The sequence below is a fragment of the Musa acuminata genome, chromosome BXJ2-1 (genome assembly GCF_036884655.1).
Source record: "Musa acuminata AAA Group cultivar baxijiao chromosome BXJ2-1, Cavendish_Baxijiao_AAA, whole genome shotgun sequence".
NCBI classification, from domain to species: domain Eukaryota; kingdom Viridiplantae; phylum Streptophyta; class Magnoliopsida; order Zingiberales; family Musaceae; genus Musa; species Musa acuminata.
The window spans coordinates 26009180-26026396 of record NC_088338.1 but is presented as its reverse complement, the minus strand read 5'-3'; the positions used below and the strand labels follow the sequence as shown (position 1 = coordinate 26026396).

General features: G+C 50.5%; 1 non-coding gene and 25 pseudogenes across 1 annotated transcript; all 26 read right to left on the bottom strand.

Moving 5' to 3' along the window:
- Nucleotides 1–30: 30 nt before the first annotated feature.
- LOC135604377 (5S ribosomal RNA) lies at nt 31–149 on the bottom strand (annotated as a pseudogene).
- A 350-nt stretch (nt 150–499) lies between these two features.
- LOC135604524 (5S ribosomal RNA) lies at nt 500–618 on the bottom strand (annotated as a pseudogene).
- An 846-nt stretch (nt 619–1464) lies between these two features.
- Nucleotides 1465–1583, bottom strand: LOC135603368 (5S ribosomal RNA; annotated as a pseudogene).
- Nucleotides 1584–1933: 350 nt separating this feature from the next.
- On the bottom strand, nt 1934–2052 carry LOC135604564 (5S ribosomal RNA; annotated as a pseudogene).
- A 238-nt stretch (nt 2053–2290) lies between these two features.
- LOC135603616 (5S ribosomal RNA) lies at nt 2291–2409 on the bottom strand (annotated as a pseudogene).
- Nucleotides 2410–2647: 238 nt separating this feature from the next.
- LOC135604454 (5S ribosomal RNA) lies at nt 2648–2766 on the bottom strand (annotated as a pseudogene).
- A 350-nt stretch (nt 2767–3116) lies between these two features.
- Nucleotides 3117–3235, bottom strand: LOC135604376 (5S ribosomal RNA; annotated as a pseudogene).
- A 238-nt stretch (nt 3236–3473) lies between these two features.
- Nucleotides 3474–3592, bottom strand: LOC135604375 (5S ribosomal RNA; annotated as a pseudogene).
- Nucleotides 3593–3942: 350 nt separating this feature from the next.
- Nucleotides 3943–4061, bottom strand: LOC135604563 (5S ribosomal RNA; annotated as a pseudogene).
- Nucleotides 4062–4299: 238 nt separating this feature from the next.
- Nucleotides 4300–4418, bottom strand: LOC135603615 (5S ribosomal RNA; annotated as a pseudogene).
- A 238-nt stretch (nt 4419–4656) lies between these two features.
- On the bottom strand, nt 4657–4775 carry LOC135604383 (5S ribosomal RNA; annotated as a pseudogene).
- Nucleotides 4776–5125: 350 nt separating this feature from the next.
- On the bottom strand, nt 5126–5244 carry LOC135604374 (5S ribosomal RNA; annotated as a pseudogene).
- A 238-nt stretch (nt 5245–5482) lies between these two features.
- On the bottom strand, nt 5483–5601 carry LOC135604373 (5S ribosomal RNA; annotated as a pseudogene).
- Nucleotides 5602–5951: 350 nt separating this feature from the next.
- Nucleotides 5952–6070, bottom strand: LOC135604562 (5S ribosomal RNA; annotated as a pseudogene).
- Nucleotides 6071–6308: 238 nt separating this feature from the next.
- LOC135603613 (5S ribosomal RNA) lies at nt 6309–6427 on the bottom strand (annotated as a pseudogene).
- Nucleotides 6428–6665: 238 nt separating this feature from the next.
- LOC135604453 (5S ribosomal RNA) lies at nt 6666–6784 on the bottom strand (annotated as a pseudogene).
- A 350-nt stretch (nt 6785–7134) lies between these two features.
- Nucleotides 7135–7253, bottom strand: LOC135604372 (5S ribosomal RNA; annotated as a pseudogene).
- Nucleotides 7254–7491: 238 nt separating this feature from the next.
- Nucleotides 7492–7610, bottom strand: LOC135604370 (5S ribosomal RNA; annotated as a pseudogene).
- Nucleotides 7611–7960: 350 nt separating this feature from the next.
- On the bottom strand, nt 7961–8079 carry LOC135604523 (5S ribosomal RNA; annotated as a pseudogene).
- Nucleotides 8080–8429: 350 nt separating this feature from the next.
- Nucleotides 8430–8548, bottom strand: LOC135603367 (5S ribosomal RNA; annotated as a pseudogene).
- Nucleotides 8549–8898: 350 nt separating this feature from the next.
- LOC135604561 (5S ribosomal RNA) lies at nt 8899–9017 on the bottom strand (annotated as a pseudogene).
- A 238-nt stretch (nt 9018–9255) lies between these two features.
- On the bottom strand, nt 9256–9374 carry LOC135603366 (5S ribosomal RNA; annotated as a pseudogene).
- A 350-nt stretch (nt 9375–9724) lies between these two features.
- On the bottom strand, nt 9725–9843 carry LOC135603612 (5S ribosomal RNA; annotated as a pseudogene).
- Nucleotides 9844–15952: 6109 nt separating this feature from the next.
- On the bottom strand, nt 15953–16071 carry LOC135599659 (5S ribosomal RNA). The gene has a single exon (XR_010482006.1). It is a non-coding gene; the product is annotated as a 5S ribosomal RNA (ribosomal RNA).
- Nucleotides 16072–16421: 350 nt separating this feature from the next.
- LOC135601900 (5S ribosomal RNA) lies at nt 16422–16540 on the bottom strand (annotated as a pseudogene).
- Nucleotides 16541–16890: 350 nt separating this feature from the next.
- On the bottom strand, nt 16891–17009 carry LOC135602180 (5S ribosomal RNA; annotated as a pseudogene).
- Nucleotides 17010–17217: the final 208 nt, after the last annotated feature.

Below are 17217 nucleotides of genomic sequence, written 5' to 3'. Positions count from 1 at the left end.
GGAGATGTTTCGTATCCCGGGATGCCAAAAGGAGTGAAACACAAGGACTTCCGAGGGGGTCACCCATCGTAGTACTACTCTGGCCAAAGCACGCTTAACTTCGGTGTTTTGATGGGATCCGGTGATTTAGTGCTGCCATTATCGCACCCGTTACACGAGCTTCGTCCCTCGCCTATGTGCACGTCGCGGTCAGCGCATCAACGTCCGGAGCCTCTTGCCCGTCGCGAAACCGTCGTCGCTTTCTTTAACGTTCACGAAATCCCTATTGCAAGCTCTCTCCGAGCCCTAGCCCGACGACTGCGTATCGGTCACGGCAAGCGCGTGCCGAAACCATCGGCACTTTCTAGAACGATCTAGGAATCGCTATTGCCACCCAAATCCGGAAAGCTCTCTTTGAGCCCCTCGATACTGATTGCGTAGCGGTCACAGCAAATTTCCAGCCCCAAAACAATCGTCTCGGAGCTCAACGGGAGATGTTTCGTATCCCGGGATGCCAAAAGGAGTGAAACACAAGGACTTCCGAGGGGGTCACCGATCGTAGTACTACTCTGGCCCAAGCACGCTTAACTTCGGTGTTTTGATGGGATCCGGTGATTTAGTGCTGCCATTATCGCACCCGTTTCGCGAGCTTCGTCCCTCATCTATGTGCATGTCGCGGTCCGCTCATCACCGTCCGGAGCCTCTTGCCCGTCACGAAACCGTCGTCGCTTTCTCGAACGTTCACGAAATCCCTATTGCAAGCTCTCTCCGAGCCCTAGCCCGACGATTGCGTATCGATCACGGCAAGCACGTGCCGAAACCATCGACACTTTCTAGAACGATCTTGGAATCGCTATTGCGACCCCAATCCGGAAAGCTCTCTCCGAGCCCCTCGATACTGACTGCGTAGCGGTCACAGCAAATTTCTAGCCCCAAAACAATCGTATCGGAGCTCTACGGGAGATGTTGATAGAACCCTTGCAGATTCTAAACTTGGGGTTGATCTCTTTAGGGGATCGGCCTCCTTGGAACTCTATAGGGGTTCCTCCCTCCAAGTTGCTGCTCAAAGGCTGCAGAAAAGATTCATCTATTGCTTGAGAAAAGAGGAGGAATACATGGCTATTTATAGGGCTTCTAAACCCTAACTCCTAATAGGACTCCTACTTATGACTCTTACTTCTAACCAACTCCTAATAGGACTCCTACTCAAGACTCCTATTCCCTTACAACTCCTAATTCTTCTCTAAGAAAAAACCTCCTACATGAATGTCCCTCTCAATTAGGACTCTCCTAGCTAGAGTCCTAACAGAATGTCCCTCTCAATTAGGACTCTCCTAGCTAAAGTCCTAACAGTTTTACATGAATGTCCCTCTCAATTAGGACTCTCTTAGCTAGAGTCCTAACATTTTTACATAAATGTCCCTCTCAATTAGGACTCTCCAAGCTAGAGTCCTAACAGATGTTTCGTATCCCGGGATGCAAAAAGGAGTGTAACACGAGGACTTCCGAGGGGGTCACCCATCGTAGTACTACTCTGGCCCAAGCACGCTTAACTTCGGTGTTTTGATGGGATCCGGTGATTTAGTGCTGCCATTATCGCACCCGTTACACGAGCTTCGTCCCTCGCCTATGTGCACGTCGCGGTCAGCGCATCAACGTCCGGAGCCTCTTGCCCGTCGCGAAACCGTCGTCGCTTTCTTTAACGTTCACGAAATCCTTATTGAAAGCTCTCTCCGAGCCCTAGCCCGACGACTGCGTATCGGTCACGGCAAGCGCGTGCCGAAACCATCGGCACTTTCTAGAACGATCTAGGAATCGCTATTGCCACCCAAATCCGGAAAGCTCTCTTTGAGCCCCTCGATACTGATTGCGTAGCGGTCACAGCAAATTTCCAGCCCCAAAACAATCGTCTCGGAGCTCAACGGGAGATGTTTCGTATCCCGGGATGCCAAAAGGAGTGAAACACAAGGACTTCCGAGGGGGTCACCGATCGTAGTACTACTCTGGCCCAAGCACGCTTAACTTCGGTGTTTTGATGGGATCCGGTGATTTAGTGCTGCCATTATTGCACCCGTTTCGCGAGCTTCGTCCCTCGCCTATGTGCACGTCGCGGTCCGCGGTCACGGCAAGCGCGTGCCGAAACCATCGGCACTTTCTAGAACGATCTCAGAATCGCTATTGCGACCCCAATCCGGAAAGCTCTCTCCGAGCCCCTCGATACTGACTGCGTAGCGGTCACAGCAAATTTCCAGCCCCAAAACAATCGTCTCGGAGCTCTACGGGAGATGTTTCGTATCCCGGGATGCCAAAAGGAGTGAAACACAAGGACTTCCGAGGGGGTCACCCATCGTAGTACTACTCTGGCCCAAGCACGCTTAACTTCGGTGTTTTGATGGGATCCGGTGATTTAGTGCTGCCATTATTGCACCCGTTTCGCGAGCTTCGTCCCTCGCCTATGTGCACGTCGCGGTCCGCGGTCACGGCAAGCGCGTGCCGAAACCATCGGCACTTTCTAGAACGATCTCAGAATCGCTATTGCGACCCCAATCCGGAAAGCTCTCTCCGAGCCCCTCGATACTGACTGCGTAGCGGTCACAGCAAATTTCCAGCCCCAAAACAATCGTATCGGAGCTCTACTGGAGATGTTTCGTATCCCGGGATGCAAAAAGGAGTGTAACACGAGGACTTCCGAGGGGGTCACCCATCGTAGTACTACTCTGGCCAAAGCACACTTAACTTCGGTGTTTTGATGGGATCCGGTGATTTAGTGCTGCCATTATCGCACCCGTTACGCGAGCTTCGTCCCTCGCCTATGTGCACATCGCGGTCTGCGCATCAACGTCCGGAGCCTCTTGCCCGTCGCGAAACCGTCGTCGCTTTCTCGAACGTTCGCAAAATCCCTATTGCAAGCTCTCTCCGAGCCCTAGCCCGACGACTGCGTATCTGTCACGGCAAGCGCGTGCCGAAACCATCGGCACTTTCTAGAACGATCTAGGAATCGCTATTGCAACCCAAATCCGGAAAGCTCTCTTTGAGCCCCTCGATACTGATTGCGTAGCGGTCACAGCAAATTTCCAGCCCCAAAACAATCGTCTCGGAGCTCAACGGGAGATGTTTCGTATCCCGGGATGCCAAAAGGAGTGAAACACAAGGACTTCCGAGGGGGTCACCCATCGTAGTACTACTCTGGCCAAAGCACGCTTAACTTCGGTGTTTTGATGGGATCCGGTGATTTAGTGCTGCCATTATCGCACCCGTTACACGAGCTTCGTCCCTCGCCTATGTGCACGTCGCGGTCCGCGGTCACGGCAAGCGTGTGCCGAAACCATCGGCACTTTCTAGAACGATCTCAGAATCGCTATTGCGACCCCAATCCGGAAAGCTCTCTTTGAGCCCCTCGATACTGATTGCGTAGCGGTCACAGCAAATTTCCAGCCCCAAAACAATCGTCTCGGAGCTCAACGGGAGATGTTTCGTATCCCGGGATGCCAAAAGGAGTGAAACACAAGGACTTCCGAGGGGGTCACCCATCGTAGTACTACTCTGGCCAAAGCACGCTTAACTTCGGTGTTTTGATGGGATCCGGTGATTTAGTGCTGCCATTATCGCACCCGTTACACGAGCTTCGTCCCTCGCCTATGTGCACGTCGCGGTCAGCGCATCAACGTCCGGAGCCTCTTGCCCGTCGCGAAACCGTCGTCGCTTTCTTTAACGTTCACGAAATCCCTATTGCAAGCTCTCTCCGAGCCCTAGCCCGACGACTGCGTATCGGTCACGGCAAGCGCGTGCCGAAACCATCGGCACTTTCTAGAACGATCTAGGAATCGCTATTGCCACCCAAATCCGGAAAGCTCTCTTTGAGCCCCTCGATACTGATTGCGTAGCGGTCACAGCAAATTTCCAGCCCCAAAACAATCGTCTCGGAGCTCAACGGGAGATGTTTCGTATCCCGGGATGCCAAAAGGAGTGAAACACAAGGACTTCCGAGGGGGTCACCGATCGTAGTACTACTCTGGCCCAAGCACGCTTAACTTCGGTGTTTTGATGGGATCCGGTGATTTAGTGCTGCCATTATTGCACCCGTTTCGCGAGCTTCGTCCCTCGCCTATGTGCACGTCGCGGTCCGCGGTCACGGCAAGCGCGTGCCGAAACCATCGGCACTTTCTAGAACGATCTCAGAATCGCTATTGCGACCCCAATCCGGAAAGCTCTCTCCGAGCCCCTCGATACTGACTGCGTAGCGGTCACAGCAAATTTCCAGCCCCAAAACAATCGTCTCGGAGCTCTACGGGAGATGTTTCGTATCCCGGGATGCCAAAAGGAGTGAAACACAAGGACTTCCGAGGGGGTCACCCATCGTAGTACTACTCTGGCCCAAGCACGCTTAACTTCGGTGTTTTGATGGGATCCGGTGATTTAGTGCTGCCATTATTGCACCCGTTTCGCGAGCTTCGTCCCTCGCCTATGTGCACGTCGCGGTCCGCGGTCACGGCAAGCGCGTGCCGAAACCATCGGCACTTTCTAGAACGATCTCAGAATCGCTATTGCGACCCCAATCCGGAAAGCTCTCTCCGAGCCCCTCGATACTGACTGCGTAGCGGTCACAGCAAATTTCCAGCCCCAAAACAATCGTATCGGAGCTCTACTGGAGATGTTTCGTATCCCGGGATGCAAAAAGGAGTGTAACACGAGGACTTCCGAGGAGGTCACCCATCGTAGTACTACTCTGGCCAAAGCACACTTAACTTCGGTGTTTTGATGGGATCCGGTGATTTAGTGCTGCCATTATCGCACCCGTTACGCGAGCTTCGTCCCTCGCCTATGTGCACATCGCGGTCTGCGCATCAACGTCCGGAGCCTCTTGCCCGTCGCGAAACCGTCGTCGCTTTCTCGAACGTTCGCAAAATCCCTATTGCAAGCTCTCTCCGAGCCCTAGCCCGACGACTGCGTATCTGTCACGGCAAGCGCGTGCCGAAACCATCGGCACTTTCTAGAACGATCTAGGAATCGCTATTGCAACCCAAATCCGGAAAGCTCTCTTTGAGCCCCTCGATACTGATTGCGTAGCGGTCACAGCAAATTTCCAGCCCCAAAACAATCGTCTCGGAGCTCAACGGGAGATGTTTCGTATCCCGGGATGCCAAAAGGAGTGAAACACAAGGACTTCCGAGGGGGTCACCCATCGTAGTACTACTCTGGCCAAAGCACGCTTAACTTCGGTGTTTTGATGGGATCCGGTGATTTAGTGCTGCCATTATCGCACCCGTTACACGAGCTTCGTCCCTCGCCTATGTGCACGTCGCGGTCCGCGGTCACGGCAAGCGTGTGCCGAAACCATCGGCACTTTCTAGAACGATCTCAGAATCGCTATTGCGACCCCAATCCGGAAAGCTCTCTTTGAGCCCCTCGATACTGATTGCGTAGCGGTCACAGCAAATTTCCAGCCCCAAAACAATCGTCTCGGAGCTCAACGGGAGATGTTTCGTATCCCGGGATGCCAAAAGGAGTGAAACACAAGGACTTCCGAGGGGGTCACCCATCGTAGTACTACTCTGGCCAAAGCACGCTTAACTTCGGTGTTTTGATGGGATCCGGTGATTTAGTGCTGCCATTATCGCACCCGTTACACGAGCTTCGTCCCTCGCCTATGTGCACGTCGCGGTCAGCGCATCAACGTCCGGAGCCTCTTGCCCGTCGCGAAACCGTCGTCGCTTTCTTTAACGTTCACGAAATCCCTATTGCAAGCTCTCTCCGAGCCCTAGCCCGACGACTGCGTATCGGTCACGGCAAGCGCGTGCCGAAACCATCGGCACTTTCTAGAACGATCTAGGAATCGCTATTGCCACCCAAATCCGGAAAGCTCTCTTTGAGCCCCTCGATACTGATTGCGTAGCGGTCACAGCAAATTTCCAGCCCCAAAACAATCGTCTCGGAGCTCAACGGGAGATGTTTCGTATCCCGGGATGCCAAAAGGAGTGAAACACAAGGACTTCCGAGGGGGTCACCGATCGTAGTACTACTCTGGCCCAAGCACGCTTAACTTCGGTGTTTTGATGGGATCCGGTGATTTAGTGCTGCCATTATTGCACCCGTTTCGCGAGCTTCGTCCCTCGCCTATGTGCACGTCGCGGTCCGCGGTCACGGCAAGCGCGTGCCGAAACCATCGGCACTTTCTAGAACGATCTCAGAATCGCTATTGCGACCCCAATCCGGAAAGCTCTCTCCGAGCCCCTCGATACTGACTGCGTAGCGGTCACAGCAAATTTCCAGCCCCAAAACAATCGTCTCGGAGCTCTACGGGAGATGTTTCGTATCCCGGGATGCCAAAAGGAGTGAAACACAAGGACTTCCGAGGGGGTCACCCATCGTAGTACTACTCTGGCCCAAGCACGCTTAACTTCGGTGTTTTGATGGGATCCGGTGATTTAGTGCTGCCATTATTGCACCCGTTTCGCGAGCTTCGTCCCTCGCCTATGTGCACGTCGCGGTCCGCGGTCACGGCAAGCGCGTGCCGAAACCATCGGCACTTTCTAGAACGATCTCAGAATCGCTATTGCGACCCCAATCCGGAAAGCTCTCTCCGAGCCCCTCGATACTGACTGCGTAGCGGTCACAGCAAATTTCCAGCCCCAAAACAATCGTATCGGAGCTCTACTGGAGATGTTTCGTATCCCGGGATGCAAAAAGGAGTGTAACACGAGGACTTCCGAGGGGGTCACCCATCGTAGTACTACTCTGGCCAAAGCACACTTAACTTCGGTGTTTTGATGGGATCCGGTGATTTAGTGCTGCCATTATCGCACCCGTTACGCGAGCTTCGTCCCTCGCCTATGTGCACATCGCGGTCTGCGCATCAACGTCCGGAGCCTCTTGCCCGTCGCGAAACCGTCGTCGCTTTCTCGAACGTTCGCAAAATCCCTATTGCAAGCTCTCTCCGAGCCCTAGCCCGACGACTGCGTATCTGTCACGGCAAGCGCGTGCCGAAACCATCGGCACTTTCTAGAACGATCTAGGAATCGCTATTGCAACCCAAATCCGGAAAGCTCTCTTTGAGCCCCTCGATACTGATTGCGTAGCGGTCACAGCAAATTTCCAGCCCCAAAACAATCGTCTCGGAGCTCAACGGGAGATGTTTCGTATCCCGGGATGCCAAAAGGAGTGAAACACAAGGACTTCCGAGGGGGTCACCCATCGTAGTACTACTCTGGCCAAAGCACGCTTAACTTCGGTGTTTTGATGGGATCCGGTGATTTAGTGCTGCCATTATCGCACCCGTTACACGAGCTTCGTCCCTCGCCTATGTGCACGTCGCGGTCCGCGGTCACGGCAAGCGTGTGCCGAAACCATCGGCACTTTCTAGAACGATCTCAGAATCGCTATTGCGACCCCAATCCGGAAAGCTCTCTTTGAGCCCCTCGATACTGATTGCGTAGCGGTCACAGCAAATTTCCAGCCCCAAAACAATCGTCTCGGAGCTCAACGGGAGATGTTTCGTATCCCGGGATGCCAAAAGGAGTGAAACACAAGGACTTCCGAGGGGGTCACCCATCGTAGTACTACTCTGGCCAAAGCACGCTTAACTTCGGTGTTTTGATGGGATCCGGTGATTTAGTGCTGCCATTATCGCACCCGTTACACGAGCTTCGTCCCTCGCCTATGTGCACGTCGCGGTCAGCGCATCAACGTCCGGAGCCTCTTGCCCGTCGCGAAACCGTCGTCGCTTTCTTTAACGTTCACGAAATCCCTATTGCAAGCTCTCTCCGAGCCCTAGCCCGACGACTGCGTATCGGTCACGGCAAGCGCGTGCCGAAACCATCGGCACTTTCTAGAACGATCTAGGAATCGCTATTGCCACCCAAATCCGGAAAGCTCTCTTTGAGCCCCTCGATACTGATTGCGTAGCGGTCACAGCAAATTTCCAGCCCCAAAACAATCGTCTCGGAGCTCAACGGGAGATGTTTCGTATCCCGGGATGCCAAAAGGAGTGAAACACAAGGACTTCCGAGGGGGTCACCGATCGTAGTACTACTCTGGCCCAAGCACGCTTAACTTCGGTGTTTTGATGGGATCCGGTGATTTAGTGCTGCCATTATCGCACCCGTTTCGCGAGCTTCGTCCCTCATCTATGTGCATGTCGCGGTCCGCTCATCACCGTCCGGAGCCTCTTGCCCGTCACGAAACCGTCGTCGCTTTCTCGAACGTTCACGAAATCCCTATTGCAAGCTCTCTCCGAGCCCTAGCCCGACGATTGCGTATCGATCACGGCAAGCACGTACCGAAACCATCGACACTTTCTAGAACGATCTTGGAATCGCTATTGCGACCCCAATCCGGAAAGCTCTCTCCGAGCCCCTCGATACTGACTGCGTAGCGGTCACAGCAAATTTCCAGCCCCAAAACAATCGTATCGGAGCTCTACGGGAGATGTTTCGTATCCCGGGATGCAAAAAGGAGTGTAACACGAGGACTTCCGAGGGGGTCACCCATCGTAGTACTACTCTGGCCCAAGCACGCTTAACTTCGGTGTTTTGATGGGATCCGGTGATTTAGTGCTGCCATTATCGCACCCGTTACACGAACTTCGTCCCTCGCCTATGTGCACGTCGCGGTCAGCGCATCAACGTCCGGAGCCTCTTGCCCGTCGCGAAACCGTCGTCGCTTTCTTTAACGTTCACGAAATCCTTATTGCAAGCTCTCTCCGAGCCCTAGCCCGACGACTGCGTATCGGTCACGGCAAGCGCGTGCCGAAACCATCGGCACTTTCTAGAACGATCTAGGAATCGCTATTGCCACCCAAATCCGGAAAGCTCTCTTTGAGCCCCTCGATACTGATTGCGTAGCGGTCACAGCAAATTTCCAGCCCCAAAACAATCGTCTCGGAGCTCAACGGGAGATGTTTCGTATCCCGGGATGCCAAAAGGAGTGAAACACAAGGACTTCCGAGGGGGTCACCGATCGTAGTACTACTCTGGCCCAAGCACGCTTAACTTCGGTGTTTTGATGGGATCCGGTGATTTAGTGCTGCCATTATTGCACCCGTTTCGCGAGCTTCGTCCCTCGCCTATGTGCACGTCGCGGTCCGCGGTCACGGCAAGCGCGTGCCGAAACCATCGGCACTTTCTAGAACGATCTCAGAATCGCTATTGCGACCCCAATCCGGAAAGCTCTCTCCGAGCCCCTCGATATTGACTGCGTAGCGGTCACAGCAAATTTCCAGCCCCAAAACAATCGTATCGGAGCTCTACGGGAGATGTTTCGTATCCCGGGATGCAAAAAGGAGTGTAACACGAGGACTTCCGAGGGGGTCACCCATCGTAGTACTACTCTGGCCCAAGCACGCTTAACTTCGGTGTTTTGATGGGATCCGGTGATTTAGTGCTGCCATTATCGCACCCGTTACGCGAGCTTCGTCCCTCGCCTATGTGCACGTCGCGATCAGCGCATCAACGTCCGGAGCCTCTTGCCCGTCGCGAAACCGTCGTCGCTTTCTCGAACGTTCACGAAATCCCTATTGCAAGCTCTCTCCGAGCCCTAGCCCGACGACTGCGTATCGGTCACGGCAAGCGCGTGCCGAAACCATCGGCACTTTCTAGAACGATCTAGGAATCGCTATTGCAACCCAAATCCAGAAAGCTCTCTTTGAGCCCCTCGATACTGATTGCGTAGCGGTCACAGCAAATTTCCAGCCCCAAAACAATCGTCTCGGAGCTCAACGGGAGATGTTTCGTATCCCGGGATGCCAAAAGGAGTGAAACACAAGGACTTCCGAGGGGGTCACCCATCGTAGTACTACTCTGGCCCAAGCACGCTTAACTTCGGTGTTTTGATGGGATCCGGTGATTTAGTGCTGCCATTATTGCACCCGTTTCGCGAGCTTCGTCCCTCGCCTATGTGCACGTCGCGGTCCGCGGTCACGGCAAGCATGTGCCGAAACCATCGGCACTTTCTAGAACGATCTCAGAATCGCTATTGCGACCCCAATCCGAAAAGCTCTCTCCGAGCCCCTCGATACTGACTGCGTAGCGGTCACAGCAAATTTCCAGCCCCAAAACAATCGTCTCGGAGCTCTACGGGAGATGTTTCGTATCCAAGGATGCAAAAAGGAGTGCAACACGAGGACTTCCCTGGGGGTCTGTTAGAACCCTTGCAGATTCTAAACTTGGGGTTGATCTCTTTAGGGGATCGGCCTCCTTGGAACTCTATAGGGGTTCCTCCCTCCAAGTTGCTGCTCAAAGGCTGCTGAACAGATTCATCTATTGCTTGAGAAAAGAGGAGGAATACATGGCTATTTATAGGGCTTCTAAACCCTAACTCCTAATAGGACTCCTACTTAAGACTCTTACTTCTAACCAACTCCTAATAGGACTCCTACTCAAGACTCCTATTCCCTTACAACTCCTAATTCTTCTATAAGAAAAAACCTCCTACATGAATGCCCCTCTCAATTAGGACTCTCCTAGCTAGAGTCCTAACAGAATGTCCCTCTCAATTAGGACTCTCCTAGCTAGAGTCCTAACAGTTTTACATGAATGTCCCTCTCAATTAGGACTCTCCAAGCTAGAGTCCTAACAGACCCGCCCTCTTCAAATCAGCCTTGTCCTCGAGGCTGATGATTCGTGAATTCTAGGAATTTGATCTTCAAGTCATCATAGTTCTCCCAAGTGGCATCTTCTATTGGTAGGTTCGCCCACTGTATTAGCACTTCATTAGTGGGTCGTTGTCGTCGAGTCATGATCCGTCGATCAACAATAGCACTTGGCAGGGTCTGGAGTTCTCTTTGGGTAGTCATATTTGGTGGGTGGCTTTGGGCTGTTTTCAAGCACCTATTTAAAACTTCCGTCTGGCCATCGATTTTTGGGTGATATGCCATACTCCTTTTCAATTTAGTACCCTGCATATGGAATAACTTTGTCCAAAATCTGCTCGTGAAGATGCAAGTAGAATTTATCGTAAGCACAATACGTCCCTTATAGTGTAATTCTTTTGAGTCCCAATTGTAATGAGCCATGGGGCTTGGTGCTTCCTCCAATTTTTTTATAATCTTACTAGTCTCTGAATCTTCCTGCCATTCCATCTTAATATCCTTAAGAAAGTCGCTGGTTGGAAGTAAAACGACCGAAAATTCAACTTGCTCAGGTAGCTGCGAAAGCGCATCTGCAACAACATTCTCTTTCCACATTTTGTAAGTTATTTCATAATCAAATCCAAGAAGTTTTGTTACCCATTTTTGCTGCTTGGGGGAAGATATCTTCTGCTCCAAGAGATATTTTCGGCTTTTATGGTCGGTCTTGATTTGAAAGTATCGCCTGATCAAGTACAATCTCCACCTCGTTGCTGCGCGCACAATGGCGAGCATCTCCTTAACATATGTTAACTTATTTTGATAGGAGGGAGATAATGCCTTGCTAGTGTATGCGAGTGGTCGACCATCTTGCATGAGAATGACTCCAATTCTGACTCCAGATGTGTCGGCCTCAATAATGAAGGGTCGGTTGAAATCTGGTAGTGTTAGCACCGGCGTCGTCGTCATGGCTGCCTTAAGTTTGTCAAAGGCAGCGGAGGCTCTGTCCAACCATTGGAAGACATCTTTTTCTAGTAAGGAAGTAAGTGGTGCACTGATCTTTCCATAGTTTTTCACGAACTTGCGGTAGTAGCCTGTTAAACCCAGAAAGCCATGTAGCAATTTTATGTTTCTCGAGGTCGGCCAGTTTTGCATTGCTCCAATTTTGAAGGGGTCCACTGCAACACCTTCCTCTGATATGATATGCCCAAGATATTCCACCTTTTGTTGCAGAAAGCAAAAATTCGTGGTTGTTGTGTGTTCAAAAGGTGGTTTTCCGTATGTCTTCTTCGCATGCTCGTATTTGATGATACCCGGATCAAAGGTCCAGCTTTGTAAAGATTTGTGCTCCCTTTCATCTAGCAATTCATCTACTATTGGAATAAAGTATTTGTCCTTGATGATTATGCCATTGAGAGCTCGGTAATCAACACATATTCGCCTTGTTCCGTCCTTCTTACGTACAAGTAGCACCGGCGAAGAGTAGAGGTTGCAACTTGGCCGAATAACTCCTGTTTCGAGCATCTCTTTTATAATCCTTTCTATTTCATCCTTTTGGATATGTGGATACTGATATGGCTGAGCATTTGCTGAAGATTTGCCTGGAAGAATCATTATACAATGATCATGCCGACAGGTAAGAGGTAGGTTGCGCGGTTCGTCAAATATATTTAAAAATTCAGCAAGCAAAGGAAGTAGATTTGGATCTTCAAATTCTGTTGGCTCTCCCTTAGTTTGCTGCTCAAGTTGTACCAAAAAGCCGCTGCATGCTTTATGCAAAACATTCTCCATTTGTTGTGTGCAAATCGTTGTTATGTCGCCCCCATGTTTCCCGTGCAATGTCACCTGTTTCTCCTTACTGTAAAATTTCATAATTAGTTTCATAAAATTCCAGGAAATATCACCTAATGTCGTCAACCATTTAATTCTGAGCATGGCCTCATGATTGTTAAGAGGGAGAAGGATGAAATCTGCAATTATCTCTTGGTCCTGCAGCAATAGTTTCTCCTGCAAGCGCCTATGATCACAATTCAAAATCCGTCCGTCGGTGACCTTAACATCAAACCTGCAGTGATTCTCGATAGGTAATGATATCCGAACAGCAAGCTTACTATTTAGGAAGTTAGTAGTACTGCCCGTGTCGATGAGAACAGTGATTGGTTGTTGTTTGAGAAGGCCTCCAATTTTCATCGTTTGCGGGTTTGAGTAGCTAGCTAGTGTATGTACCGTAACTTCGGTCGGTTTTGGGTCTTCTTCTGCATCTTCTTCTTCATGTTCAAAGCTCTCTTTTGGATGTTCAATGACCTCTTCTTCTATCGGTTCAATCATAAGAAGTCCTCCTTTACTACAGCGATGCTCACGGCTCCACGGCTCGTCACAATGCCAACATAACCCCTTCGCATATCGCTCCCGAAGCTCTTCTCCTGTTAACCTCTTTGGTGCAGGGACTTGGTCGACAGTAGGGGGGGCTGAGGGCTTCAATATTACTGGTTGAGGAGTGACCCTAGTCCTCCGAGCTTCATGGTTCAATTGCTCCTCTTGATGTCGTGCGAAAGAGATGGCTGCCATAAGCGTGTACGGTTGTCGCGCTTTAACTTCTCCTCGGATCTCCGGCTTCAAGCCCTCAATGAAGGTCCTCAATAGCTGTTTTTGAGACCAATCATGATTTTGATTAGATAACCTTTCAAACCTGGTTTGGTACTCCTGAATGGTGGAGGTTTGTCGGATCTTTGCTAGTTGTTCGTCAATATTCTCGTAATCGGTTGGTCTGAAGCGAATCAGCAGTTCTTCTTTGAATTGTCGCCATGAAAAGACTCCATAAGTATGTTCAAACCAGTCAAACCACTGAATAGCATCCCCTTCAAGATGTATAGCTGCAATTTTCACCATAGATACATCCGCGGTTTTGTGGTACCGAAAATATCGCTCCGCGTGCGAAATCCAACCAATCGGGTCTCCTTCCCATCTAGGGAAGTCCACTCTCATGCATGGATAGTTGGGGTTGGTCATAGAGCTTCCCCTCTCTTGGAAGTCATCTCTTCGGGCTTGGTGTGATTGGGCAAAGCTCTCTCCTTGATATGATTTCTTCGGGCTTAGTGGTCGGCCCAATCTGAGTTCGGTAAAGAGCGTCCGAATCTTATCCTCCATTCGCGCCTCCAAGGCTTCGAATTTAGCATTAATTGCCTCCTTAGATGCCATAGTATATGGCCCCAAATCAATGATGTTAAGATCTCTCTTTTGCTGTTGGGTTAAAGGCATGTATAGGTTGAGAGAAGTGATGGTCGAAAGTGTTGGTGGATTGGTGGATGTAGGCTACAGTTTAGGCTTGTTTTGTGGCTGTTTTGGGTGCAGTTTGAGGGTGTGGTTTGGTAGAGTTTTAGGGCTCTGGATGAAAGTTTTGGATCTGTGGTAGATGGTAGCAAAGGTTTGACAGAAATCCGTGGAAGTTGCAGCAAGTATGTGCTGTCTTGTAAGAGTAGAATTGTCGTCGAAGAAACAACGGTTTCTCGACGTAATTTCCACCAAAAACTTAAGAGAATTGAGGAGGGAATTGATAGCAAAATCACAGTTTATATGACAGCAAGGATATATAATTTAATCAAGAAAATTTCGGCAGTATAACAGCAAAGAAATTGGTGCAAGTTGCAATTGCAGAATTATCGTCGAAAAATTTCAGCGGGTTACGATGAAAATTTGCAGCAACATAAAATCGTTTTTAGAGATGAATTTCCTAATAGATCAATCTTAGATGGAAGCCAAGATGATATATGAAGTCTATAAGAAATTTCATTCAAAAAAGATTGCAAATAGATGGGTTAAGGCAACGATATGCAGCTGAAATTTTCTGCAGCATAGATTTTCAAGTGCAGCAGATTGGACATAAAAGATCAGTAGTTTATATTGAGAATTTTTCGATGAAACCAAAGGGAAATCTACTGTTAGGAAGTGTCAAAGATGTCATAAAAATTTCGTAGAAATTTGGATAGAAAAAGCACAGTAGAAAGATCAAACAGATGGTGCTATGCGGCTTGAATTCTGCAATTCAAGTGCAGCAGATTGGACATAAAAGATCAGTAGTTTATATTGAGAATTTTTTGATGAAACCAAAGGGAAATCCACTGTTAAGAAGTGTCAAAGATGTCATAAAAATTTTGTAGAAATTTGGATAGAAAAAGCACAGCAGCAAGATCAAACAGATGGTGCTATGCGGTTGGAATTCTGCAATGTATCTTTCGTCGTAGAGATGAAAACTTTGTGACGAAAAGTTTATGCAGCAATATAGGAACGATTTTTTTTTTTTTTTTGGATTTTCGAATAAGGATAACTAAATTGCAGCAGCAGTAAGGTAGGAAACCAGAACCTGTTGCAATTCACGGGGAGATCAAAGGATGATCCGTGGTGGTGGAGATGATGGCGGAATTCGGTGACGATCTTTTAAGCAATTGTGGGAATTGCTTTGGATGGTTGTGGAGGGTTGATGGATGGCTGTGAAAGGGCAGCGAGACGCCAAGAACGCTGCTCTGATACCAGGTGTTAGAACCCTTGCAGATTCTAAACTTGGGGTTGATCTCTTTAGGGGATCGGCCTCCTTGGAACTCTATAGGGGTTCCTCCCTCCAAGTTGCTGCTCAAAGGCTGCAGAACAGATTCATCTATTGCTTGAGAAAAGAGGAGGAATACATGGCTATTTATAGGGCTTCTAAACCCTAACTCCTAATAGGACTCCTACTTAAGACTCTTACTTCTAACCAACTCCTAATAGGACTCCTACTCAAGACTCCTATTCCCTTACAACTCCTAATTCTTCTATAAGAAAAAACCTCCTACATGAATGCCCCTCTCAATTAGGACTCTCCTAGCTAGAGTCCTAACAGAATGTCCCTCTCAATTAGGACTCTCCTAGCTAGAGTCCTAACAGTTTTACATGAATGTCCCTCTCAATTAGGACTCTCCAAGCTAGAGTCCTAACAGGGTCACCCATCCTAGTACTACTTTGGCTCAAGCACGCTTAACTTCGGAGTTTTGATGGGATCCGGTGATTTAGAGCTGGCATTATCGCACCCGTTTCTTGTGCTTCATCCCTCGCCTATGTGCACGTCGCGGTCGGCGCATCAACGTCCAGAGCCTCTTGCCCGTCACGAAACCGTCGGCGCTTTCTCGAACGTTCACGAAATCCCTATTGCAAGCTCTCTCCGAGCCCTAGCCCGACGACTGCGTATCGGTCACGGCAAGCGCGTGCCGAAACCATCGGCACTTTCTAGAACAATCTCGGAATCGCTATTGCGACCCCAATCCGGAAAGCTCTCTCCGAGCCCCTCGATACTGACTGCGTAGCGGTCACAGCAAATTTCCAGCCCCAAAACAATCGTCTCGGAGCTCAACGGGAGATGTTTAGTATCCCGGGATGCAAAAAGGAGTGCAACACGAGGACTTCCCAGGGGGTCACCCATCATAGTACTACTCTGGCCCAAGCACGCTTAACTTCGGTGTTTTGATGGGATCCGGTGTTTTAGTGCTGGCATTATCGCACCCGTTTCGCGAGCTTCGTCCCTCGCCTATGTGCACGTCGCGGTCGGCGCATCAACGTCCGGAGCCTCTTGCCCGTCACGAAACCGTCGTCGCTTTCTCGAACGTTCACGAAATCCCTATTGCAAGCTCTCTCCGAGCCCTAGCCCGACGACTGCATATCGGTCACGGCAAGCGCGTGCCGAAACCATCGACACTTTCTAGAACGATCTTGGAATCGCTATTGCGACCCCAATCCGGAAAGCTCTCTCCGAGCCCCTCGATACTGACGGCGTAGCGGTCACAGCAAATTTCCAGCCCCAAAACAATCGTCTCGGAGCTCTACGGGAGATGTTTCGTATCCCGGGATGCAAAAAGGAGTGCAACACGAGGACTTCCCAGGGGGTCACCCATCATAGTACTACTCTGGCCCAAGCACGCTTAACGTCGGTGTTTTGATGGGATCCGGTTATTTAGTGCTGGCATTATCGCACCCGTTTCGCGAGCTTCGTCCCTCGCCTATGTGCACGTCGCGGTCGGCGCATCAACGTCCGGAGCCTCTTGCCCGTCACGAAACCGTCGGCGCTTTCTCGAACGTTCACGAATTCCCTATTGCAAGCTCTCTCCGAGCCCTAGCCCGACGACTGCGTATCGGTCACGGCAAGCGCGTGCCGAAACCATCGGCACTTTCTAGAACGATCTCGAAATCGCTATTGCGACCCCAATCCGGAAAGCTCTCTCCGAGCCCCTCGATACTGACTGCGTAGCGGTCACAGCAAATTTCCAGCCCCAAAACAATCGTCTCGGAGCTCTACGGGAGATGTTTCGTATCCCGGGATGCAAAAAGGAGTGCAACACGAGGACTTCCCAGGGGGTCACCCATCATAGTACTACTCTGGCCCAAGCACGCTTAACGTCGGTGTTTTGATGGGATCCGGTGATTTAGTGCTGCCATTATCGCACCCGTTTCGCGAGCTTCGTCCCTCGCCTATGTGCATGTCGCGGTCCGCGCATCAACGTCCGGAGCCTCTTGCCCGTCACGAAACCGTCGTCGCTTTCTCGAACGTTCACGAAATCCCTATTGCAAGCTCTCTCCGAGCCCTAGCCCGACGATTGCGTATCGATCACGGCAAGCACGTGCCGAAACCATCGACACTTTCTAGAACGATATTG